Source organism: Elaeis guineensis, chromosome 3, assembly GCF_000442705.2.
Source record: "Elaeis guineensis isolate ETL-2024a chromosome 3, EG11, whole genome shotgun sequence".
Taxonomy (NCBI): Eukaryota; Viridiplantae; Streptophyta; class Magnoliopsida; order Arecales; family Arecaceae; genus Elaeis; species Elaeis guineensis.
Genome location: NC_025995.2, coordinates 19,135,353 through 19,158,031, shown reverse-complemented (window position 1 = coordinate 19,158,031; position 22,679 = coordinate 19,135,353). Strand labels below are relative to the sequence as shown.

Below are 22,679 nucleotides of genomic sequence, written 5' to 3'. Positions count from 1 at the left end.
GAGGCCTCACCTCACTCCGACATCTACGAATAAAGGATTGTCCCAACCTACTCATGCTGCCAGATAACCTGCAACATCTCACCACACTCCAAGAGCTGCATATGTCCTACCTGCCCCTGCTGCAAAGGCTGCCAGATGGCCTACGACACCTCACCGCACTCCAATACTTGAGGATTAGTGGCTGTCCCCACCTGAAAATGCTGCCAGAAGGCCTACGAGACCTCACCGCACTCCAATACTTGATCATTCAAGATTGTCCCCAGCTAGTGAGGCGATGCAAGAGGGAGACAGGCGAGGACTGGCAAAAGATTACTCACATCAAATATATCATCATTAACCCAGAGGAAGAAAATAGAGAAGAAATGAATGAAAGACGCACCTTCGCGGCAAAATTTCTTGATCGATTTGGGTTTGCACGCTGCACGGGTCATAGCTGAGGTGCTAACAATCCCATTCACAGGCAAACTACCTTTTCTGGTGTGTCACTTTTCTTTTTGCTCTCCTTTCTTTATTTTTTAATCTTTTTTCTACAAAATTGTTCTCCATTTTTGCACTTATTGTTTGTTATCAGAAATCGGTGGTATCTGGTACAGAGGAGAGAAGTGGAAGGTATTCTCCTTTTGAATTATATTAGTTTTCTCTCTTCCTAAAAAAGAACGTCACCATTTGTCCACCGGCTTTTCTCTTGCATATGACTTGGTAATTTATTAAATTTCTCTTTCTATCGTTTTAGATTCACATAATCTACTCTGAGTCATAGTCAGAATTGATTAAATTAAGTTGGATCCTATTTGTTGCTTCATTTTTTTTTTTTTCCCATTTCTTTATATGCAAATTTAACTTAAAATGCACATTTTAAGATCCAATATGACTGTTGCCATTTTGCTTGAAAATTGTTAGATTCATCCAAATATATACCAACTGGATCGCTTCCTTGTTCTCATATATTTTACCATTTTATACAAAATCTGTGAGAGTGATTAGAAGGTTCATACAATTTTACTACGTTATGGAATCTCTAATTTGGTTCTCCTTTATTTGCCCATGGACAGATCTTCCTAGATTGTACTCTGGTTCAAGGAGCTCCATCATTGTTACCTTTAAGGAGCTTGATGATCATGCCGATCCACCATTAAAGCCTTGCGGAGCTTAATTTAGTGCTTGCAAATCTTTTATAGCCTCCAGAGAGATGATGCTAAAAGGAAGGAGTCAAAAAGCATCAGAGTGCTTGCTTTCAATTCATAAACAAAGATACCCATATTTGCTTCTATTTCTATTTATTTGGTCTTCCGTCATGTGCTGTCTATCATCGTTATTATAACAATGTCACAGTTTCTTTTTTTTCTTCTACCTTTTCTTTTTATAGTGCACTCATGTACAGTTTCACTAGAATTATATTGTTAGAATGTCATCTAAGATTTTTGATGTCCCTTGTCTTTTGCTTTATCATTTATCATTTTCTCAAACAAGAATTCCCATTATTCCTTCAATTGTGTTTCGGGAATGAATGGATTCCATAGATTGTTTGATCTTTTGCTGTTATTGGTGTATTGTTTCATAAACAGCATAACACTCAATTTTCTTTCATATTTATTTATTATATAACATCCAGATTATATTGTATCACCTTCAAACCATGTTGCATTATTAGTTGTTTTCATTTTTCAGAAATGAATATTTAAAATTTCTTCATTTTTATAAAAATATCATGTGTTAGTAAATACTACCAATAAGTGATGATGCCTTCGCTTTCTCTACCTCGGAACTCTTACAAAACCTTCTAATCCAAATAATGTCTTACACCATGATTGCATATGGCATCACAAAGAATGGAAGTCAAAGAAAAATTCCTTAGGATAAGGTAAGCGATACTTCTGAGAATAAGGCAAGCAATCAGGCTTGAGGTGATAATCTTTTATCACAATGCCTGTTTCACATAATGCCTTTTTATATTATATCCATAAATGCTACAATCTGCTATACATATTAGTTAAAAAAAATTGTGTAATGGCATGTGGAACAAAGAATGGTACATGTTATGTGGACAAATATGATTGGTTATTTAAGGTGGTAAGTTTCGTAGTCGATAGCGAAATAGAAGACAAACTACCTTGAGTCCCTACTTTCTTTAGCCAAAACCCACCCCATCCCCAAAACAGTGGAGAAAGGGGGAGGGAGAGAAGGTTAGAGAGTGAGATAGAGAGATAAAGAGAGAGGGAGGATAAAAGAGAGAGAGAGAGAGACAAGGAGAGGCGGTCGTGGCCCTGCTGCAGCATGTTTCTCTAACATATACAAGAAAGTGGAGGACACCATAGTGCCATCATGGGATACATAGCATTTTTGCCAGTCTTAGAGCCTGCTTACTAGAGGCAGTGTAGAGATGGGGCTCAACCACAAAACAAGAAAAAAAGGAACCCTTCTGGCAACTAGATCTAACAACTATCAGCAATTGACCACCACTTTGAGGTGGAGATGGCAAAGAAAGAGAGGAGATGACAGCATCAACGATGGTGTTGGTATCCTAGGGGTTAGGGAGGACACACAAAATGGGAGAGGCGGGAGATAGTGCTGGACATAGACACGAAGAAATAAAAAGCAACAGTATCCCTCCCTTCTCCAAGCCACACTCGCCAAACAAGCAACCATACCGAATGGTGTCTACATACGGAGGAATGGAGAGCAAGAGTAGAACGAAAAGTAACAAGATGGACAAAACCTATCATGCATTCAGGATAAAATAAAATACATAATAATTTCATCCTAAAAAAAATGAATCCATCTGAGTGATTTTACTCTAGATCCATCTAGTCCACCTAATAATTTCCTAAGGTATGCAAAGCTGATAAAGTGTGATAAGGGATCAAGAGAGAGCATACATCTTTTTTCATGTTGCTAACAAAGATATGGGAAGGCATGGCATGTGTTGAGCTACACTATCCTTCCTGTATTTAGGTTATGGGAGATGATGGATAGTATTGGAAGGATAGATATCCTCTATCCATCATTTGGTTTAAAAAATTTTAAAAAGAATGAATGACAAAAAAGAGATTGTTCATCTATCCTAGTCTACTAATTTGCATCATCTAATTTACAAAGATGTAAAGAAAAATAAATAGAATATATAAGAAGTAGAAATCTACATTAATAAAATTATTCCTTATTAATTTTTTGATAAGACTGAATACTTTTTTACATTTTGATTCATTTTATATATTTTTTTATTTTATCTATAATATTAATCCTATATAATTAAATTTCATTACTATTAATTTTAATTCCAGTATATAATTATATAACTATAAGTAAATAATTAAAATCATGCTTGTTTTTCTAATTATATTTGCTATTTTTAATTAGCTATTTGTATAGAATTAGATAACTATTTAAATTAAATTACATATTAATTAGTTACTTATATAACCAATATATATAAACAAAATTAAAATTAAATTATTATTACATTAGATTAAATTAAAATTATTTATTAAATTAAATTAAAATTAAAATTAAATATTTATTAATTTTTAATATAATTATATTTTATAAAGATTATAAATTTATATAATAAATAAATATATTAAATTCATAATAATTTCTTTTTAATCAAAAATAATTTATTTAAAATATCATATAAATATTATCTTCTTTTCTTCCGTTCCTTCTATACCAAATGAAGAGAGAAATCTTTCATCCATTCTCTCCCTCATCAATCCTTCTTCCAATCGATTCTCCGTACCAAATGTAAGATTAATATTATTAAATAGATTATGATTCTCATAATCTTCAAAAACAAAAATAAAGATGAGATGGCCCTGAAACAGGATGGATGAAAGAAGAAAAATTCAAAACTCCATGTTAGGTTATAGAACACAAGGTATGACATTTAATTTCCCACTGAAACTTGTTAATTGAAAACCTCATTCATATGCATTAAGTCTTTTAGGAAAACCATTTTAGGCATAAAGATTGATTACAGACAAATTTAAGAGGAAAATTCATGAAGTAGCAGCTGCTACTCAGTAGCTAGGCTTCATGGTATCAGTGCACTACCAGGTCCTAGGCTGAAAAAGATCATTACTCAAGCCCGTTCCATTTGATGAAGCACAGACCTCCAGTTTTTACCTTCATCTGTTGCACAATCCAAACCACCTTAAATGATTCTCTTGCAAATATATCTCCAAACTGCAATCCAATGTCTGCCAATAGTCACAAGACATGTAGGAATAATCTTTTTACATCAAAAAAAAGACATAAGAACAATCTTAACAGCTTCTGATACACCATTTCTAACCCACCCCGATTTTATTAACAAAATAATTTCAAGCATAAGCTTTGATGAACATCTGCAGACCACCTCTTTTTCACTCAAGCAGGTGAGAAACTTTGAAAGGCCCAATGTACTTCACCTCAGTCATCTGTAACATGCAACTTCTAAATCAGTCCTGTATTTTAAGAAACACATTTTTTTTTCAACAACATTCCATGAATATGAGCATAAAGCTTGTAAAAATCATGTCCTTTTTTTGTAAGCAAAAGTAGGAAAACGTTCCAAATCCTGATCTTACTAAAAGTTGAGAGTTGAGACATCCAGACAACTGGCAAAAATATCGAGAGTCCTCAACTACTGCAAGATACCAAACACATTCTTTAAAGAATATCAAAGATTTGGATATAAAAAATGAATAGGTTACACATCAACATATCCATGGTACAATAAAATGGCTGAGAGCACAAATCAATGGGGACCAATTAAACCTCAAGGACAACAAAATTTGATGGTGCAAATGCATGCTGCTTGGGATCACAAGGTTACATCCTGTAATATTATACCAGATGAATAACGGCAGTCATTTGGAGTGTATTTGAGTGTCATTTTCTGTTACAGTTATGCTGAAGAAAAACTAGAGGAGAACTAGCAAAACTATATCTGTCCATAAGGTCTTTGGGAAACTTGGATACCAGGTCAATAAATTCTATGACAGTGATCACCGAATGAATCAACCAATCAGGAAGCCACGGTTTGTGGTTCAAAAGGAAGCTAGATTTCATCCTGCAAGATACCAACATAAATGCCATAAGCAGGGAAAACCTCACTCTGTAGTCCCTGTTTGGATTAATTTTTTTCCTTGCTTTTCAAGCAGTGGGGCAAGGTCACGTAAGGAGGGGTAGAATGTGGAGGTGAAGTGGTGGGATGTAGTGGTCAGTAGGAAGATGAGGGAAGGTGAGAGGCGAATGAGAGAGAGAGAGGGAGGGAGGATAAGAATATGGATGTTGTTGATGGCCGACAATGTCAACATCAAGGGTGGGAGTCTTGGAGGAAATGTTGGAGCTAGGCTCATGACAGCAAAGAGCACAACCTAACACAAGCTGACAACTCGATATGGGTAAAGTATGCATTGCTCGGTATGAGAAAGTATGCACCGGTAAGGCAAACCTTAGTCCAAACAGCTTCTCCTAAAGTGAATACTATCGTTCCCGTGGAGGACTTTAGGTATGCCAAGACTCACGTTCAACCGATTTTCAATTTTCTATAAATTGGTGCCAAAACCTAGCAAAAACAACTTTGGGACATAGATGGTCCTATCATGAAAAATATTTTTTTTTTTCTAGAACAAGAGGGTAACCTACTCGGGTTATCAGGATAACTCCATTTATTAAGGATATCAAGAGCCTTATAACATGTGTTGGCAAGTAGGAAAACTACCAAACTAGTTATGACTATCAAATTAGTTATAAGATGTAAATCGACAAAATTAGGGAGCAACTCTATGATTATTCATGGACTAGGATAGATATTGATGAGAAAGTAAGACTACAAGGTTTCACAAAGTGAGTTGTATTCATCTCCTGGAGACAACATATAAGTAAAAGAGCAAATATAACCTAGTGAACCAAACCAATGTGAAGATATATTTTGATAGGTCATACTAAATGTCAAGATACATATAATATTTGATAGGCCTGTGACACCTCTGGATATAATAAGCCTTGTATATGGAGTGGCAAAGTGGACGAACCCAACATGGAACATTTTTTCTTAGTGGGTGATGGATTTTTAAATATTAAAACATTCAAATGTTAAGCACAGAAGCCATAGCCCTTGCCGATGGCCCTCACCCGTGAACCACGGGATCAAGAACGGAAGAGGTCAGCCCCTTACTTCTTTACTAATATTTAGTTGATTTCCTTTTTTTTCCAAAAAAAAAAAGGCAGCAAGAGGCTGGAGCACTTACATTGCAGTCTATTCTACTACCACTTGTGCCTCCAATCCCAAGATGCTTAGTTTTGTTTTGGAGCAACGATGGAGCATCTTCTTTGGGGGTTTTCGAATTTTGTCGAGGTACCCTTTATGCGAGTAGGCATTCGACAGTTTTTATTCGTCATCTGAGTTTATCTCAGATCTGGTGAGGAAACTTCAAATACCTTTTCTTCTCTCAAGATTGCACTTGTTTATTTAATCATTTGAGTGTTCTTTGGCAATGGGTGATAAAACTCCTTTAACCATGGAGGATTTGAAAAAATTGATGGTTAGGATGATGGTCTCGTATCTTGGGTGATGAGTTTTCAAAGATCACCCTGGAAGCTACCCTGGTCAAATTGGATAGGCCGAGTACCTACTTGAGTTGGATGCCACATGTTCATCTAATTTTAGATTCTCACAATCTTAAGAGGTTCATAAGTGGTACTGCAAAAAAGCTAGAAGGAGATGGGATAGCTGTAAGGCAGTGGAATTCTAATAACTCTGGGGTGGTAGCATGGCTCCTTGCCTCTATGGTACCAAGTATTGCTCACGGTAGGGCACTGACGAATGCTTATGAGTTGTGACAGACTGTGGCCACAACTTATTCCTATAAAGGCAATAATATGCATGCCCATAAGATCCAGCGAGAGCTTCGAGGACTTACTCAGGTGTCCGATCTATAACAAAGTATGTTGGAGAGTTAAAGAAGTTGTGAAATGATTTTAATTTTTATAGTCCCTTTAACCCTACTCATCCTGGTGATGTTGATGTGTTCCGCAAATGGATAGAGCATCAATGCCTTGTGGATCTTTTGGATGGGCTAAACCCGGAGATTGAGTATCAACACTCTTCTATTCTTAGTACACAGGAGTGGCCAACTCTAGATGAAGCTATTTCTTTGATTCTTAGTGAAGAAACTCGATTAGCCACTGTCTTTTTCTACGAACACAGCTATATGCTCTGCACTTGTGATACAGCCAACTACTTTCAGAGCTCTTCTCCTATCAATTCTGCTCAAGAGACTCAGTTTCGACCTCGTGAGGTCAAGATTTGTGACCACTGTCATAAGCTGGGCCACATCAAAGCTTACTGCTATGAGCTGTATAGTCGTCCGACTAGAGGCCGTGGTCGTGGAGGTGGTTATTTTGGTAGAGGCCGAGGTCAGTATAATCATGCCCATTTTCTTTCTGTGGGAAAATTATCGGTCGAAAAAATACAATTTTTGAAAAAATTCAGATCTGGTGTAAATATTTCTGAAAGCAGCACTTCCATAGAAGATTCTCCGAATCAACCAGCCAATTCTCTCTATCCGGGTAATTTTGCCCAAACAGGTATCGGTGATCAAGTTCATGCTCATAACTGTAGTAATTTTTCTCCATGGATAGTTGACTCTAGAGCATCCAATCATATGACTAGATCCTTTAGAGATTGTCTTATATTCCATGTTCCGATCGTGATAAAGTTTGTCTTGCTGATAGTTCTTTTGTCTTTATTTCTGAAAAAGGATCTATCAAATGCACTTTCGAATTATCCTAATCATCTATTCTACATGTCCCTAGATTCTCTATCAATCTCCAATCCATTAGTGCTATTACGAATGATCTTGATTGTGCCATAATTTTTTTCAAAATACATTGTCTTTCAGGAGCCAAGGACAGGGAGGAAACTTAGGACTGATGTAATGCGTAATGGGCTCTATTATTTGGAGGGAGGAGTGTCCGGAGGCTACTCAGAGACTAATTTGGCAGTATCATCTTCACGAGAGGAAGACTTGTTGCTTCAGGACCGTAGACTTAGTCATCTTCCATTTACTCTCTTAGCTCGTATGTTTCCAACTATTTTTGAATCATATAATAAAGAGAAGCTAGTCTATGATGCCTGTGAACTAGCTAAACACACTAGAAATGCTTATCCAAGCTCAGGCCTGCATAGTAAAATAATATTTGAGGTAGTTCATTCTGATGTGTGGGGATCCTGTGGGACCACAGCTATTTCTGATCATCAGTGGTTCATTACTTTTATTGATTATTTCAGTCGTTGCACTTAGGTTTATTTATTGAAAAATAAGAATGAAGTATTTCAATCATTTAGAGATTTTTATAAAATGATTGGTACTCAATATAGAGCAACTCTTAAGATTTTTCACTCTGATAATGGGACAGTATCTTAATAAAGAATTTGAAGAGTATACACATAATAATGGTATTATATATCAAACGACTTCTGTTGACATACCGGCTCAAAATGAAATTACTAAAAGAAAGAATAGGCACTTGCTTGAAGTGACAAGGTGTTTGATATTTTCTATGAATGTTTCCAAGTTTTTATGGGGAGAAGTAGTGTTAACTGTAGCATATCTGATTAACCGAATGCCACTTCAAACTCTAGACTATAAGACACATCTTGAATGCATGTAGGAAACTAATTCTTTCATATTTCCCCCCAAGATATTTGGTTGTGTTTATTTTGTTCGAGATCATCGACCTTCGATTGGCAACCTTGACACACGTGCCCTCAAGTGCATTTTTGTAGGCTATTCTTCCACTCAAAAAGGGTACAAATGTTGGTGTCCAACCGAGCGAAAATTGTTTATCAGCATGGATGTAACATTTTGGGAGTCTGAGCCATTCTATATATCTTTTGTGTCCTCTTCTTCTCCCGTCACCTCTGGTACTGGTCAAAAGGGGGAGTTTTTTACTGGAGAGGATCCTACTGCTATGGATGTTGGCAGCTCTACTATTACAGATGGTGGTTCTGACACTCAAAGGGAGACTACAGATGGTGGTTCTGACACTCAGGGGGAGACTACGGATGGTGGTTCTAACACTCAGGGGGAGTCTATTTTTGTTAATGCTAGTTCTGACACTCAAGGAGAAGCGTCTAAGTCCCAGTCACAGCTTGTTGCTTCAGTTTCACCTGTTTCACTCCCCTCTCAGGGCCTATTGTGCATTCTCCAGTCTCCAGGTCTTCCTCTTCTGTCCCAACGGCTTCATCTTATATGTCCCCTTCCAAGATGAATGGTAATTCCCTTGTGTCTCCCATTCATTTTACATTAGATAATGATGATCTGAATATTCCTATTACTTTACGTAAGCCTACTCGTCATGCTGGCATTCCCGCTCGACTTAAGGATGGAGTGGAGTACAAATAACTTGGGATCCTATGAGTCTCTCTCCCCATCTTATCAGAGTTTTATAGCTTGTCTGTCCTCTATCTCCATACCCGAGAACTGGAAGGTTGCTAAGGAAGACTCCAAGTGAAAAGCCACCATGCTTAAGGAGATGCGAGCATTAGAAAAAGATAATACATGGGAACTTGTATCTTTGCCAGCTAGTAAACAAATTGTAGGATGTAAATGGATTTTCATAGTCAAGCGGATACCTAAGGGTACTGTTGAACGTTACAAAGCTCGTTTGGTAGTAAAAGGATATACACAGACTTATGGCATCAACTATGATAAAACTTTTACACCCATTGCAAAAATAAACTCTGTACGAACCCTTATATCATGTGCTGCTAACTTTAGATGGGATCTGTTCCAACATGATGTAAAGAATGCTTTTCTTCATGGAGAACTTCAGGAAGACGTATATATGGATATTCCATCAGGGTTTGCTACTGCTCAGATAGTGGACAAAGTATGCAAGTTACGGCGATCTTTTTATAGTTTGATTGTCTATATTGATGATATTATGGTCACAGAAGATGATTCTGAAAACATAGCTCATTTTAAGGCTCAGTTGGCACAGATGTTTAAGGTAAAGGATCTTGGACATCTTCGATATTTTCTTGGGATAGAGTTTGCCCGTTCTTCAAAAGAGATTTTCCTTTCCAAAAGGAAATACATTCTGGATCTTACAGAGATCGGTATATTGGGATGTCGACCTATTGTCACTCCTATTGAGCAAAATCATCGACTAGTAGCTAATACTGGTGTTTCTATTGATCGAGAATGTTACCAACGATTGGTAAGGCATTTGATTTATCTGTCCCATACACGGCCTGATATTGCATTCGTCGTTAGTGTGATAAGTCAGTTTTGCACAACAACCCATGTTCAGTTCATATGGATGCTGTGACATAGATACTTCGATATCTCAAAGGCTGTCCTGGCCGTGGTTTGCTTTATTCTTGTCATGACAACCTACAGGTGGAATGTTATACAGATGCTGACTGGGCTGAGTCACTTGATGACTGTTGCTCTGCTTCAGGTTACTGCACTTTTGTTGGAGGTAACCTAATTACTCGATGAAGCAAGAAACAAAATGTGGTTGCTCGATCTACTGTAAAAGCAGAGTATCAAGCTATAGCACATGGTGTATGTGAAATTCTATGATTGTAGATCTTGTTATTGGATTTAGGTCTTTATCAGTCATCGCCCCTTATGCTGTATTGTGACAACAAGACAGCGATCAATATTGCTAATAATCCAGTTCAGCATGATCAGACAAAACACATCGAGATCGATTGATATTTTATCAAGGAAAAGCTTGATACCAGAATCATTTGTATGCCTTATGTGCGATCTGCTAGTCAGCTGGCAGACATTCTAACAAAAGGTCTTAGTTTGCACTCTTTTTTATTTATTCGTGACAAGATGGGTCTTTATGATATCTATAACCCATCTTGAGGGGAAGTGTTGAAATGAGCTGGATCTCTCTAATCAGGAATACAATCTTCCTAATTAAAGGGAAATATGGTTGTAATTAGAGGAAAATATGGTTGTATAATTCCTAAATTGAGATTCTGAAGATTAATAAAAGGACCCTATAGGTCTTAGAGGGTGTTCATTCCTTCTCCCACTGAAATCTCCATCTTCCTCTCTTCTTCTATCCCTCTTTCCCATCTCTGTGTGCCAACAATTTGCAGCTTGAAGATTCCAAAAAAGTAATACCTTGGAAAGCAAAAAAGGGTGGCAAAAGTGAATTGATTCCTATAGTGAGCTAAACTTTGTGAAGTCCAGACCATGCGTAAAGAAACGTTTGAAGTACATCACATGGTTGAAAACAATTTCAGTTAGGTCTCATGCTTTTAGTTGGTTGGATGTTTACAGAATTTCAAATATGGAGAATTTCTAGGCCCTGTCTCGTCAGAAAAAGAAATAGGTATTAAATTCAGAACCAATGCATCTCTTTTGCATGCGTAACACAAGAAAAAGGTTGTTGCACAATCCAATGAAGTATCAATAATGGCCAGTTTTCCAGAAAAAAGAAATAGAAACAAAGTATGACAATAGAAATAAAATATGACAACACAAGGAAACAGTACCTGCCGATATAGATGCGACTGAAACTTGATGTCCAACAAGAAGTAAAGGTCACAACTTCGCAGAACAGGACCAGGATGAATTCCCAAGTGTTAATCAAATATTTAGAAAGACCACTTCCTAACACAGTTTGCAAATGGCACCAGAGGTACCCATGAGTCCAGTGACAGCACAAAAAATAATAAAAGTAGAGTACATGTATATAGTTAATTAAAATTGGACCCACAGCTCAATTACTTGGTTTTGAATTTTACAATATGGAGGCCATGAAACTAGATATAGCTTGCTTAGTAAATACAAGGGCAAGAGGAAAAAAAAAAAAAAAGAGAAAATAAGACCAATTAGAAGTTACATATAAAGACCAAAAACTTTAATTATTTACAGTTTGTGGCATATTTTTGGAAACTACATATGAAAGCAATTCATATAAAGACATGTTGCCAGTACCAAAATTTTCCTTCGTTATCACTTATTAGAATGAAAATCACATCGACATCAAACTGACAAGTGTATATTAACTAATATGAATTAAAAAAACAATAAAAAGGAAAATAAACACATCACTGCAGGTTCTGGAGTTCCAAAATCCTGATCTAACAAGCTTGAATTGAGTTTGTTCGATGCTCCAGCACCAACATCAGAAGATCAATGAGATGAGCCAAGCTCAGTTGTACCTTGCCAAACATACCATGCGTGGCAAGTAGAGTAGAAGGGATTATAGCCAAGCACTAGATCCACAGCTTACCTCCACATTTATGAAGAGAACTGATCAAGTTTAACCAATAATATCATGTGGACTCTTTAATCCTTCAGAAAAACAAAGATATAGTAAAGGTGGTAAATCATGGTCAGTCTGTGGTATAGCTCCCATACAAAAACTGATTCCATGTTCTTATTACCCTTTGATTGCCTCCAAGGAAAAAAATTGTACCTAGAAGATCATATGAATAAGATTGACCAAAAAACTCCACCCCAGCACCCAGCCCAGATTTTAAAGAAAACATACAATTAAAACAGCCAGTCTAAAGCTAAGCTTATCGCAATTATTTAAAGTCCTGTATTTAAGCTTATTTACCATTATATGGCCTTCATCCCTAGGTGTAGCAGGAAGGTTTGAGGCCTAAAGTTGCTTTACTTTAGAAGTTTTCTTATGGAACAAAAATTGAACATGTAAAAACAGACCATGGTTGATACACTTTACTGAGGTACTCTATCAGGAAGCAGCAGTACATCGTTTCCTTTTAATTGTATCTTCTGATGTCATGCATCAATCTTGGTCTTCAAATTATTTGAATCATCATTAAGTCCTCAATCATTGACAAGATATTGAAAGTACAATCAATTCTCCTTCTCCAGTTATGTATCTCTGTGTATGTGTATAGGCCTTTTTAATTGCGTGAACAATTTAGCACATATTTCTTTTTACTTATTTAGGGATATTGAGAGAGCAAAGGAAAGCAAAAATAATAAGAAAGTGATCGCCAAATTAAGATAGATAATTAGGATGAAGAAGAAGAATTTTGATTCAGATTTTCGAAGTGGGCCGTATATGCCAAATAGGTCAGTTCAGGCTGGGTACATTTTTTGTTGATCCAAATTAGACTGGATAATATATGGGCTGTGGTAGGTCAATTTGGAAAACACAACCCAAATCTGACATGGTTTTCTTACCAGGTCCATTTTTTGACCCCAATTCAACCAATGTGTCTTCAAAAATGCATCAGATGAGGTCTAATTTGGTTTGGGACTGTGTCAACCGAGCCAATTCGCAGCCCTAAGGAGTGCTTTGGGTAATCAAAGAACTTGGGCATAGTTGTGCAATGAAATAGATTACTGATTTTTGGGATTATAGCATTATCATCCTAGTTGGAGACAAAGTAATATAACTAATAATATTTACATTATTGAAATTCTAAATTTCCATCAGCCAATTAATTCCTGACATTGCATAAGAAAAAAACCATGTGCACCTATAGTGCAAAATTGTGATAGACATGACAATAATGTAATGATTAAGAGAATAACATATATGGTGAAGAACCAATCTATACATTTCAATCTGCCCACTTTGCTACTGGATATATTGGGAACAGATCATGAAAGGCACTTCTTTGCTTTAAACATCAGACCGAAGATGGAAAGGAGAAAACCCATTGTTTTAATAAATCACAACATCTCTAATCATCATATTAAATATATTTTTTAGATCTGAAAATCAGATTACCTGAACAAATCACTTAAGCATCTCCAGTGCACAAAGGAATCTGAATATAGATTATTTTACACAATCAACTTAAAATCACATGGATTGTCCTAACTACAATCTAATGGAAAATAAGGATTGATGTGCTCAAAGTAAAGAAAGCTAAAGAAAGCCACAAACTATTGCCGCCCTTCCTCTGTTACTTGAGAACTTCACTATTGTGCTTAATAGCAATGCAAGACTACAATCATTTTCTACTTGCTCTAGCTCGCTGAGATTCCACCTACATTTGATGAGTCATGTCTTATGATCCTTCTCTAGAAAGGACACACTATAAACATTGGATAAAGTCATAATTTATGCCAAATTGGAAATGAAGTCTGCATTACCCTAATGAAAAAATAAACGAGAAAAAAAACAAGTACAAAAATATTTATAGTTCTTTTTATGATGGAGCATGCATTCCAGAATAAATCTTTGCTTGGACAAAAATCTGACTTGTATCCCCTCTTTCTTATTCACCTTTGAAGATCCATCTTCATCTACATGCAAGGGAAAGATAATGGTCCTACCAAGTAACAGTATTAACATGTAGTACGCCATAATAGAAAGAGTTATTAGAAATTCAACATCAGAACACTACAGGAAAAGAGGCTTTTCACTGCAGCATTTGCTGTTGCTAAATCCTTGCTGCTAATTCCACAGTTTCTGGCATTGTCACGAGGAGTTGATCCTCTGCAATGCATTGTTCGCACCACAGACAGCTACGAATACACGGATCGCTGCCATGTCATCAATCCCATAAATGGAAGGTTCTCACAGAGACCGTCGCATTGGAATGCCAAACACATGAGTAGTTACCAAACTCATTGGATAAGGAGATTGTGCAAGAGCCCTCCATTTTGAGATGGATGACATGATGGCAATCCAAGGATGCACAGCCCTCTATGGTGCAAAAGATCCACCATAGAGGATCCCGATTCTGACACAAGGCATTTTGGTTGACTTAATTCCCTATTTCCTGTTTATATTGAATATATTAAGTATAAAAATCAAATCTACCATAACAAAGCACAAATAAATTAGACACAAGTGGTTCATGTGCCTAGATCAAACAACTATCTGCAACATAGATGAGGATATTTATAAATAACTTGACTTCAACTTCTCTACATACAAATATAGTAAAGTAGATAATGATTTGCAAGAAGTACCAATAGGGATAATAAGAAGCATCCCTCGATCATAGTCCTTAAAATCATAAAAGTATATCAACGAAGCCCATTCTACCTATTGGGGTATAAGTCATTTGTGTGAGCCATTTTTTACCAACCAGGACACTTCGGCTTAAGACCGAGATGACTTGGACCATGATATAACCGTAGGCCAAGGAGAAATAGCAGCAGGTCTATGACCTTAGACAATGACCGATCTACTCACCAGACAGATGCCGATCTAATGAATGCCAATAACGCTGCCCTGAGGCTGAGGACCTCATACATACTCGATCGGCCCCAGATTCACGTTGAGGTGGCACCTCGGTGCAACTCCGACCTCAACACACCAAGCCATTCAACGACAGGAATAACTCACTGGAATCTCCCACGATATTGCACGATCTCCTACGACTTCTAGAATATGGATAGAATCCATGACTAATGCTACGATTAACAACCCTAACTTGCAAGTTAGTCAGCATAATCCATATCCTAATGGCATAACAGACTAAGGCCTAACAACCTACTAGATTCGGGCTTAACGGCCTACCAGATCCACGCATAACAGTCTATAGCTCCATCTCTATATAAAGAGATAATGAGGGGAACTTAAGGTAAGCAAGAAAAAGGAGAACAATACTTGCACTCTCTCGCTCTCCCATCTTTTCTCTTCTTCTCTATTCTCAAGCTTCGGCTAATTTAAGTATAGGAAGATCCCCTATTGCAGCATCTCCAGCATGTGTGGACTTTCATTGTAGGTTCTTGAAGGAGGAAGTGCCCTCAAGGCAGATCTGAACTCCACGTCAGTGGGCTACCGATGTCAATTCGGAGACTCACAACACCACCCCCCATGGTGTAAGATAGAATATTAAACCATAATTTTCAAAAAAAAATAATTCCAATACAACATGAACGGTCATCCTCCTTTTTTTTATTTTAATCAGGATTTTTTGAACCGCCTTGAACCAAATGGTTCAGGCTGTGCCGAACTGTACCGATGGAAAATTGATTTGGTTCCGACATACAAAATGACATGGCGGAGTCTTGGAAGAAGGGAGAAGAAATAGAGGAAGAAAGAGGAGGAGAGAAAGCAAAAAACGGTCTCCAACGACCGCCAAAGGCCATTGGAGGCCATCTGAGCTCGATTGAGCTTGGTAATGGTGGAGGAAGGGGGGAGAGAGGGGGAGACAGAGATCGAGATTACCGGATCACCGGAGGAATGCCGATTCTAACATGACTTCTCCCACGACCGGCGAGCAAGCATCAAGGGTGGCGAGGCCGAATAAGTTAAGGACGGCCTCCGCCCTCCTCCCATGCAAAATAGAGGTTCGCCCCTCTTCCATGTTTTTTTTTTGTTTTTAACAAGTGAAGTAGGCAACTTGATTGCTGACTTCACCAAATTTTTCAAAAAAAAAAATGGTTGAAGTAGGAATTTTTTTAAAAAAAAACTAACTAAATAAGATAAAGTCAGCAATGTAGTTGCCCACTTCATTCGTTATAAGCAAAAAAAGTCAAAACAGGGGCGAACCCCTATTTCGAATCCGGTCTCCTCTGCCCTCCTTCGGCCTCAGTTGCCTTCTGCTCTCTCAGAGCTGGCTCACCATCCGTCGGAGAGCTCACAATAGCATCGCCACCCATCCAGAGGCCTCTAAGGGCTTATGGTGATCCGATGAATTCTCCACCTCTCTCTTCTTCCCTTCCTTCGATCTTATCAAGCTCGAAAAGAGCTCCAACGTCCTCTAATGATAGCCGAAGGTCCTCTCTTTCTCTCCCTCTTCCCCTCCTCTCTCCCTCTCCCTCTCTTCCTCTCCTTCTCCCCCCTCTCTCTTCCTTTATTTCTTCTCCCTCTTCCCTTATCTGCCATATCGGTTTGCACCGATCCGATCTGATACAGAGCACACCAACTTATACCGCCAGCCGTAGGCACGAGTCCCGATTCTAGCTTCGAAAACCTTGATTTCAACCATTAAAATAAAAGTCAAAATAATAATATACTTCCTTTAAAACAACATATAGTCCCATCTCATTTTAACAATATACAACTCAACTCAGTCTTAATCCCAAACTAGTTGGGATCTGCTAATCACATTTTAACAATATATGATCAGTAATTTAAATAAAGCCAACATTTTAAAGTAATGTTTTTCCTAAATAGCTTCAGCGTTATGCTTAATAAGCATATTTATCATCAAACTGATATCAGATCCATCTCTTTTAAACACTAATTAGAGCGAAATCAAGGGATAGTAGATCCTTAAAATAAGCAGAAGCACAAATCTTTTTTTTCCTATAAGTATAAACACTGTATGAAGGTGCTATGATCATAAACTATCTTTAGTGTCTAAGACATCAAATTTAAGTAACAATAAAGTTTTACACATAGAAACAAAACCTTTTTTGAGGTGCAACCGCAGAGATCACGGTTTCAACGGTGGTATTTCTCTCGGCCAAATTGAGACACTAGCTTAAATCTGCACCTATAAAAGTAAAGAGATCAAGATACAGGTTACATATAAAGATCACGCATAACAGCAATCAGATCATATATCACCTTTTCTCCGGTTCCCGAAGAAATAGCAACCAATAAAGTAGGCAGAACTGTTCAAATTCTGAAATGGAAACCTAGCATTGGTGAACAAATATATAAGTTCGAAGCTCATTGGGATGGCATTGTTCGTACAGCTTCTCGGACCTGCAAAACCATGAAGGAAATAGAGCCTCTAATGATCTTTTAAAATACTTCCAAAAACCTAACAAGCGAGAGAGAGATCTTTGATTACTCTGCTATGCTAGCTTCCAAAGTCTCTTAATACCTCCTCCATGTTGAATAGAGCAAGCAAAGAGACATTGGGAAGTCTTCAATGGTGATAGCTAGAAGTGATTCCATCCAACGAGCCCGCAGACAAGACCAAAGAGGGAAAGTGAAATGGAGGGATAGGGTTTTCTCTTGGAAGCATTAGGGTTAGGGTGGAGAGGAGACGTCCAAAGTCCTCCAAGAAAGAAAAGGGAGGGCAGAGAAACCACTGGAAGCGGGGTTGAGAGAGTAAATTTGATGCGAAAAAGTAGTTGTGAGTAGAGGTGCAAACGAGTCGAGCCACTTGAGAGCTACTCGAGCTTGACTCGAGTCCGAGCTCGACTCGAGTCCAAGCTCGACTTGAGTCCAGACTCGACTTGATTATTATCGAGTTCAAGTCGAGCTCGAGTAGCTCGAATAGTTTTTCAAATTGAGCTCGAGTAACAAATACTTAGCTCAAAATCTCGTGAACCTACTCGAATTTATATATACTTTTAATAATATTATTTTTATTTATAATATATATTAATATATATATATATATTATTAGTAGACATAGGCTCAATTTTGAACTCGAACTTGAGTTCAAGTATGGCTCGGTTGATGTTCGAGTCAAGTCAAGTCGATCTTGAGTTTGGCTTATTTTTCATCGAGCCGAACTAAAGCTGAGGATATTAAGACTCGATCGATTTCGAGCCGAATTTTGAGTCTAAATATTTTGAATCGAATCGAGCTTAAGCTTCCAGCTACGCGACTTGACTTGACTCAATTGCACCCCTAGTAGTGAGGTGGAGAAAGAAAATGATTTTAAATCATTATTTAAGAATATTTAAGAATTAGTGTTAATTATGATAATTATTTTTCTTCGCATCCGGCATCAAACTGCCACATAAAATTATCCCATTCATAATGATGAAAATAATCCCAAACAAATGATAGAATAACATAAATACCTCCTAATAGGAAATCCGAAAGTCACCACATGTTTGTCTTTGTGGGAGTTCTACAGTGCTCCTAAAATATTGTTTATACAAAGATAGAAAATATCCTAACCACTCATCAGACATGATTAATTAAGAAATTTTTATTTCAGCAGCTCAATGCAACAACACTCTGAAAGATACATATTAAGTATTTATATTCTGCACTTTATCATATGGGTATTCACATAATTACAATTGCCATACTTCATATAGATATATGATGCATGACCAAGTTCGCATGACATGAAATTCAGTGGGAAGTCTTCAATGGCGATAGCGAGAAGTGATTCCCCCAACAAACCCACAGACAAGACCAAAGAGGAAAGTGAGATGGAAGGATAGGGATTTCTCTTGGAAGCACTAGGGTTAGGGTGGAGAAGAGACATCCCAAAACCCTCCAAGAAAGAAAAGGGAGGGTAGAGAAACCACTGGAAGGGGGGCTGAAGAGAGTAAATTTAATTCAGAAGAGTAGTTGTGAGTAGAGGTGCAAACGAAGTCGAGCCGCTAGAGAGCTACTCGGAGTCCGAGCTCGACTCGACTTGATTATTATATCAGTCAAGTAGCTCAAATAGTTTTTCGAATCAGGAAGATACTCCTAAAAGCTCCAAGCCTACTCGAATTTATATATATTTTTAATATATTATTTTTATTTATAATATATATTAATATATATATTATTAGTAGACTAAACTCGATTTTGAGCTCGAACTAAAGTTCAAGTACACTTAGTTGATATTCAAGTTGAGTTAAGTCAATATCAGTTTTGCTTATTTTTTCATTGAACCGAGCTCGAACTTAGGATATTAAGACTTGATCGATCTCGAGCCGAGTTTTGAATCCGAATATTTTGAGTCGAGTTGACCTCAAATTTCAGCTACTCGACTCAACTTGGCTCGGTTGCACCCTAGTTGTGAGGTGGAGAAAGAAAACATTTAATTATTTAAGAATATTTAAGAATTAGTTTAATTATGATAATTATTTTCTTCGAATCCGGCATCAAACCACCAAATAAAAAAATATCCCATTCATAATGATGAAAATAATCCCAAACAAATGATAAAATAACATAAATACCTCCTAACAGGAAATCCGAATGTCACCACATGTATGTCTCTATGGGAGTTCTACGGTGCTCCTAAAATATTTTTTATACAAAGATAGGAAATATCCTAACCACTCATTAGACATGATTAATTAAGAAATTTTTATTTCAGCAGTTCAATGCAACAACACTTGAAAGATACATATTAAGTATTTATATTCTGCACTTTATCATATGGCTATTCACATAATTACAATTGCCATACTTCATATAGATATATGATGCATGACCAAGTCGCATGACATGGAATTCAGAAAGCAGCCACAAGGATACCACAAACACCACCGCGTCACCATGTCAAAATTATTAAGGACCCTTGACTAGGTTGAACAAGTCTTAGATGAAAGATTCATTTTCATGTTTGTTTGAGTGTTGCTGTTTGAAGCTGCATGGATACACGTTCAAGAGGTCAGAAGCTCTCTTTTCCACTTCTCCTGCTCAAAGTAGAAACAAAATACAGAATAAGCAAAAGATAAGCATAGCCAAATCTATATCATATTTGTTGGTAGAGCTGTTGCTCGACCAGGCCAAATTTATATCATATCTTCATAAGGCTAAATGTGATATATAAGCCCAAACTCAACATTTGCTGGAGCAAGCCGGATCGTACGAAAATCACTTCCACCTATGCACAGTTATCCATCCAGAATTGATATAGATATACTTCCTCTAGAAAAATATAGACATGGTTAAAACCAACATCCAACAGATTCAAAAGACATTTCATCAAACAGTGGTACGGCATCTAACACAAAGGCTATACAGACAAACCGAAACTATGCTCTTCACTAGAGATTGTAACCAGGCGTTCATTTAGATGTCCACCATCCCCATTAATGTCCGATGAGAATCAAACATCTAACAGATCCTAGGGCATTTCATCGAACAGCGGTGAGACATATACCCAAAAAAAATAAAAAGTGTAGGTAAACCAGACCTGTGCTCCAGCCACAGGTCCACCACCCATCGTCCAAAGCTCCACGGCTCCCACACCCAATCCACCAGCATGAGCTCCTCCAATAGTGCCTTGGGCTCAACAGGGCAATGGCCGCAGACCACCTCAAGGCGAGGGTGCCGAAGGTGAACCCGTCGCAACTAGTGGTGGTCTTGCTTGTCTAGGTGAGCTCGAGGGCGAGGTACCCAGGGTGCCCATCATGCGGGTGGTGCTTGGGTTGGCTTGTACTTGTGGAGGTTGCCGAGCCCGAAGTCACCGATCTAATTGATGGTCTACTGGTAGGATTTTTTTTAATTTCCGAAAGGAGCACTCATTAAGTCATGAATGCTAGGAGCAACAATGAAGGGATAGGGTAGAACTCTCAAGGACTACCCGATTTATGTACCGCACCAGCCAACCCTTTTCGTTTTCAAAGCACCCCCGCAAGGTGAATTATATATTAACCGCATCTGCGGCAACATGACCGATTTGAACTGATGGATAAATCAGTGCCATCTATATTGAATCGAATGATCAAAAAAAAATCAGCACCAGAAAGATTTAAAAAAATTCTTTTTTTTCTTGATAAAGACCGAAAAGAACTTTGAAGCACTATAGCAGAAACACCATCGTGAGTACGATCCACTTATACCAGTAGATGAGATAGTGATCCATGTGCTTGACGAGTATTCTCCGATGGTGTTGTAGTTGAAGCTCGAAGAGTTATACATGATGAAATCTCTCACCAATATTTTTTTCCTCTGAAGATGGTTCTACTAACTACGGATGACTGAGGGAAAGAGTATGTAGGAGCATCTCAGCCACTTCCAGAAGATTCTCACCGACCTCTTCAACATTGGCGAGAAAGTTGAGGAGAAGTCCAGGGCACTGGTCTTGCTAGCATCGTTTATCCCTTCGTATGAGTCCTTGATGATTACTTTTCTAATAGAGAAGAGCATCATCAAAATAGACGAGATCACTACGGTGATTCTCCAGAATGAAGTTCTCAGGTGGGAGAATCTGACTTTGAACTCAAGTAGTAGCTCAGCTTTGGCGATATCTAAAGGAGTAGGAGGCGGCAGATGGAGCAATAGGAGATCGCGACGAGGGTGGTCCAAGTACAGGACGAGGGACTTGAGCAAGACCAAATGTTACCGGTGTGACGAGATATGGCATCTAGCAAGAGATTGCTCTCAACTCAGGAATCGGACGAGGACTACTGTAGTGACAGTTAGTAGCGAGTCAAAGGATAATGTCCTGGAGATATCTGATGACGTATCTATTTTTTCTAACAGTGGATTTTAGATTCTGAATGCACCTATCATGTATGTTGTAAAGAGGAGTAGTTTGACTCCTTGGAGAGTAGTGAGGACATTATTTATCTGCCAGATGAATCGAGCTGTATGATCAGAGGCATCGGGATGGTCAACTGGAGGACACATGATGGTGTAATGAGAAGATTGGGAGAGGTCTGATATATATCCAATTTCAGGTGGAATCTTATCTTACTGAGCAAACTATATTTGAGAAGCTACAGGACGGTAGCTAGTGGAGGAATCTTGAAGGTCATGCATGATGATAGAGTTATTCTAGAGGAGAAGAAAAGGATGAGGACATTACTACCTGATGGAGAGCTCAATACAAGGTGGAGCTTCAAGAGCCAGAAGGAGCCCAAAACAAGGTGAAGCTCTAGGTGAAGGTGGATCGGACACAAGATGCGAGACTCGAAAAGATGAGAGGCGTTATCACAGGGTGAGATTTCTATTGCCGCAGGAGGATTCTCAGAGCAGGTCTCATGTCAGGAAGAACATAGCATACGACGGAGATAGGATCGAGCGGCCTAGCTCAACTCTCATATTTGTCCATCCATGATCCGCAGGTGTTTGCCCCAGGGCATGAGGGCGATAAGATCCAAAAGCTTTCAGAGTTAGGAGGAGGC

The 22,679-nt window shown here is 38.0% G+C and overlaps 2 long non-coding RNA genes across 7 annotated transcripts; one reads left to right on the top strand and one right to left on the bottom strand.

Annotated features, from left to right (window-relative positions):
• Positions 1–5: 5 nt before the first annotated feature.
• Positions 6–1,425, top strand: LOC140856442 (uncharacterized). 2 transcript variants are annotated; one of them, XR_012139646.1, is made up of 2 exons: positions 6–609; positions 1,053–1,425. It is a non-coding gene; the product is annotated as an uncharacterized lncRNA (long non-coding RNA). The 2 variants fall into 2 exon arrangements; XR_012139647.1 differs by having other exon boundaries at positions 6–699.
• A 2,791-nt stretch (positions 1,426–4,216) lies between these two features.
• LOC105036342 (uncharacterized) lies at positions 4,217–21,137 on the bottom strand. Of its 5 annotated transcripts, none has more exons than XR_012139642.1 (5): positions 17,479–18,989; positions 17,320–17,404; positions 11,510–11,627; positions 4,566–4,624; positions 4,217–4,442 (listed from the first exon to the last, which is right to left on the bottom strand). It is a non-coding gene; the product is annotated as an uncharacterized lncRNA (long non-coding RNA). The 5 variants fall into 5 exon arrangements; XR_012139644.1 differs by having other exon boundaries at positions 4,217–4,415; XR_012139641.1 differs by lacking the exon at positions 4,566–4,624 and having other exon boundaries at positions 4,217–4,415.
• Positions 21,138–22,679: the final 1,542 nt, after the last annotated feature.